This window comes from Rhinoderma darwinii, chromosome 1 (genome assembly GCF_050947455.1).
Source record: "Rhinoderma darwinii isolate aRhiDar2 chromosome 1, aRhiDar2.hap1, whole genome shotgun sequence".
Taxonomy (NCBI): domain Eukaryota; kingdom Metazoa; phylum Chordata; class Amphibia; order Anura; family Rhinodermatidae; genus Rhinoderma; species Rhinoderma darwinii.
The window spans coordinates 215,303,145-215,308,519 of NC_134687.1; positions in this window are offsets into that span (position 1 = coordinate 215,303,145).

The window sequence follows — 5,375 nt, forward strand, 5'->3', positions numbered from 1 at the left end:
CAGGAAGGATCAATAATATTCTGTGGGGACTCCACAGTGTCCTCTGTTTCAAACGACCTAGACAAGGCATTGGTCCTAACATTCTTGTCGGCAGTTCGGTAGTGGAGTTGGAACCAGAACCGAGCAAAGAACAACGACCACCTGGCCTGACGAGGGTTCAGCCGTTGAGCCGTCTGTAGATAGGTCAGGTTCTTTCTGGTCCGTGAAGACCAGGATAGGATGAGCTGCGCCTTCCAGTAGGTGTCTCCACTCCTGCAGGGCCAGCTTAATGGCCAGTAAATCCCTAATCGAGTAGTTGCGCTCTGCGAGAGAAAACAGCTTAGAATAGTAGCCACATACCACAGTCTTGCCTTTCGAACCTCTCTGGAACAAAAGTGCACCAGCACCAACAGAGGAAGCGTCCACCTCTAATGAAAACTGTAGGGACACCTCAGGGGGATGAAAAATAGAGGCTGACGTGAAGGCCTTTTTTAAGATTTTAAATGCAACTTCTGCTTCTGGAGTCCACACCTTGGCATTTATACCCTTATTAGTGTGGGTGGAGATGGGAGCTATTAATGAAGAGAAGTTGGGAATGAACAGCCGGTAGAAGTTGGCGAGAAGCGTTGTATGGCCCTTAAGCCTTGGGGGCGTGGCCATTCCAGGACAGACTTTACCTTCTCAGGGTCCATTTTGAGACCCTGATCGGAGATGATATAGCCCAGGAAGGGTATAGACTTCTTTTCAAACACGCACTTCTCCAGCTTGGCATAAAGATGATTCTCCCTTATTCGAAGCAACACCTGGTGAACATGACCCTGATGAGTCACAAGATCTGGGGAAAAAATAAAAATGTCATCGAGATACACCACAACACAGACATAAAGGATATCACGAAAAATGTCATTGACAAATTCTTGAAACCCCGGGTGGGCGTTATACAGGCCGAAGGGCATGACCAGATATTCGTAGTGTCCATCACGTGTATTAAATGCAATCTTCCACTCGTCATCCTGACAAATCCGGATTAGATTATAAGACCCCACAGGTCTAGCTTAGAAAAAAAATGTGCCCCCCGTATGGGATCAAACAGTTCCGAAATCACAGGCAATGGGTACCTGTTCTTCACCGTGATCTGGTTGAGGCCTCAGTAGTCAATGCAGGGTCGGAGGGATCCATCTATCTTCTTGACAAAGAAAAACCGGGCTCCGGCCGGGGATGAAGATTTACGTATGAAGCCTCTCTCCAGATTCTCCTTAATGTAGACTGACATAGACTGGGTCAGGCAAGGAGAGAGGGTATACTCTACCGCGAGGAGGGTACGAATCAGGAACCAAGTCGATAGGGCAATCATATGCTCGATGTAAATGCAATGTCTCTGCTTCCTTCTTGTTGAAGACATCTGAGAACAGAGAGTAACAAGGAGGCAACCCTGCCAGTGACTGATGCGGAGGAGACTGAGGCGGATGGACATGCACCAGACAGCGGTCGAGACACTTGGGGCCCCACTGGAGAACCTCTCCAGAGTTCCAATCCAGGACTGGGGAGTGTAGATGGAGCCAAGGCAAACCCAGCCGCACGGGGTTGATGGCCTTGGGCAGGACAAACAGGGTGATGAGTTCAGAGTGAAGAACTCCCACTTGGAGTCTTAATGGCTTGGTCATAGACAAAACTGTGTCAGGCAAAGGCAGTCCATATACCGAGGCAACGATCAACGGCCTTTCCAGCAGAACAGTGGGCAACTGAAGAAGATCCACAAGGTCTTGGCAGATGAAATTGGCTGCAGAGCCAGAGTCCAGGTAGGCAGAGACTGGATGGGGTCTCTCGCCAGCGACGATGGTCACAGGAATGAACAGTTTGGAGGATAGTTCTCTATTAAATGCAGTATCGCCCAGGGTTGTCTCTCCAACCAATCCTAGGTGTTTTTTGGGCTTCCGTGGACACAGACGCACGACATGGCAGAAATATAAACAGAGTCCAGAGGTGCGCCTGCGCTGTTTCTCTTGAACGGACAGTTTAAGCCAATCCACCTGCATCGGAAACCTCGGGCGGAGCAGAAGAAGAAGGCAAGAGGGGTTGCTGGAAGTTGGGTGCCAGTCTAGGAAGCCATCTCTCCTGTATAACCTCTTGAGATCTCTCTCTGAGCCTTATGTTCACTCGAGTAGCAAGTAGAATCAGGCAGCTGATAGATCTCGAGCAGCAAGTTTGTCCTTGATCTCGGGGGATAGGCCATGCCAGAAGGATGCTACCAAGGCCTCATTGTTCCAGGACAATTCTCCTGCCAGGGTCCGGAACTGGATGGTGAACTCGCCCACGGAGGCGTCCTCCTGGCGAAGGTTAAAGATAGCAGTGGCTGCCGACGAGACTCGTCCAGGCTCTTCAAATACGGTACGGAACCGCACGAACCCCTGGAAGTCTCGGGTCTTGGGTCCCTGTCATTCCCAGATTGGATTCGCCCACGCCAGGGCCTTGCCGGCAAGTAGAGACGTAATGAACGCGATTCTGGCTACGTCTGAAGGAAATGCTCGGGCGTGCAGAGTGAAGTGGATATGGCATTGGTTCAAAACCCCCCTGCACGAACTTGCGTCTCCATGGAACCGAGGTGGCAATGGCAGCGAGTACCGAGGATCCGAACCAGAGCTGCCAGGAGGTGTAGCAGGAGGGTCGATCGGGGGAGGAGCTCGAATAGGAGCAGAGAAGGAAGTAGCCAGCGCCCCTAGCTGCTGTGCCATGAAGTCTACTGCCACATGAAGTTGATCCTGTTGTGCTCACAGATTCTGCAGGTCCGCCAGCATTCTGGGCTAATTACTGATTATAAACAACTGGACGCGTACTGGCCCTTTAAGGCTGTGCATGCGCGGGCGCGCACGCCCTGCGGTAAACAGGCACAGAACCCGGAAGTGAGTGCCCGCGTCTCCCTGGACGGAGATGCCGCTGAGAACAATGACATCTATGGCCGGTGCCGTCAGATCGTATGTCCGAACAACGGTCCGCGGCCATGGGCGTTACAGCCGTACAGGGTGAGATACATCTCCTCCTAACGACGGTTTTTGTTTATCTTAAAATCAGTCTACCTACATACTGCAAAGGACTGCTCGGCATCCGGGTTATACGACTGCATGTAATGGTTCTAAGTTTGGATTGACATAGGTAATGTTTATGTCAATAAAGTTATTATCAGAATTTCATATTTATTCACTTCCTGACTTTTGTCGTAAGTATACGTCATGGAAAGCCAGTGCTTCCCGCAAAATGTTGTATACATACGACAAATGGATGGCACCGGCTTAGAAGCATCGGTGCCATCATCCCCGGATGTCAGCTGTATCTTACAGCTGACACCCTGCTGTAATTGCGGGGACCAAAGTTAGCTTAGATCCCCGCCATTAACCCCTTAAATGCAGCGGTCAAAATCGATCACTTCTTTTAAGGTATTTGCAGCTCATCGACACCCCAGCAATAAAATCATCGGGGTGTCGGTGACTGCAATGGCAACTGGATGCCTAATAGTGGACTCTCCTCTGCCTAGCACGGAAAACTTTCAGCCCCAGCCCGGAAGCGGGGCCTGACAGGTTTCCTTAGCCGCCGGCAAGATGGCACCGGCTCGGGAGATGAGCGGTGGTTGTCTGCTCTAAGTTACAGCTGACATCCACCTGTAATGGCAGGAACCGGAGCTAGCTCCGATCCCTGCTATTAACCCCTTAGATGCAGCGCGATAGCTGCATATTTGTGGTTATAAGCAGATCGACAGCTGTGCCCTGTAATCGCACGGCTGCCGACTGCTATTATGGCTACAGGAGACCTAACAATGGCCTCCTGCTCTGCCATTACAGAAGCCGATTAGGCCCCGTCTTGCTGTCCGTGAATAATTGACAGATCGAATACATTGCACTACATAGGTAGTGCAATGTATTAGAAAAAAAATATCTGACAATTGGACCTTCAAGTCCCCTAGTGGGACTAAAAAAAAAGTGTAAAAAACATTTTAAAAAAAGAATAAAAGTTTCAAGTAATAAAATAAAACACAATTGTGTTCATTATGTTATTTATTCCACGCGGTGAACGGTGTAAAAAAACAGACTTTCTGTTTTTTGGTCACTTTGCCCTACAAAAATTTAAATAAAAAGTGATCAAAAAGTCGCATGTATCCAAAAATGGTACCTATAAAAACTATAGCTCGTCTTGCAAAAAATAAGCCCTCATACAGCTCCGTCGATGAAAAAATTAAAAAGTAATGGTTCTCACAATCTGGCGACAGAAAAGATAAATTTTTTACAAAAGTAATTTTATTGTGCAAAAAGTTATAAAACATAAAAAGTGCTATAAATTAGGTATCGCCGGAATCGTACTGACCCTCAGAATAAAGTTAACATGTAATTTACAATGCTTGGTGAATGCTGTATAAAAAAACTATGCCAGAATTGCTGTTTTTTGGTCACCTTACCAATAAGTCAGGAAATAAAAATATGCGGTTGTGCAGGCCGAAGGGGAACATTTCTTCTGTTTCAAGAGGCGATTTATCAGGGCCCTAAAATTAGGGTACCAGGAAGGGGAGGTCCCAAACATATCTGCTGGAAGCGAGGGTGCCCGTATTATACCAGGACAACACTTTCCCAGCAAAATTCCCCAAGCTGCAAAGGTGCGGAGTGTGGACCAAAAGGGGGATAAGAAAGGACATTTATCAGTGCGACATCGGCCTGTGCAGAAAGGATTGCTTCGTAGCGTAACACACATCTATGGATTATTTTACCCCATTATTATACCACCTGACTATGCCCCTGATGTACTCTGTCCAGCTTCCATGTACCCCCACATTATAAACTGAAATACCAGTAAAACTCCAAACAAAACTACTACCAAGCAAAATCTACGCTTCAAAAGCCAAATGGTGCACCCTCCCTTCTGAGCCCTACAGTGTACCCAAACATCCGTTTACTTCCACATATATGGCACCACCATACCCGGGAGAACCCTTTTAACAATTTTTGGGGTGTGTGTCTCCAGTGGCATAAGCTGGGCACTACATATTTGCCACTGAATTGCCATACCTGGGGAAAAATTTAAATTTTTACTTTGCACCATCCGCAGCGCATTCATTTATGGAAAAGACCTGTGGGGTGAAAATGCTCACTACACCCCTTAATAAATGCCTTGAGGGGTGCAGTTTCCAAAATGGGGTCACTTCTTAACGGTTTATTTTATTATTTCACATCAGAGCCTCTGCAATTGTGAACCAATACTTTGTAAGTCGCCAAATTAGGCCTCAGATTCGCATGGTACACTCCTGAGCCCTGTCGATTGTCCAGGCAAAAGATTGGTGCCCCATGTAGGGTGATTCTAAAACCAGAAAATAATTAGAGAGCTGTCTTGTTATGGTGGCACAAGCTGGGCACCAC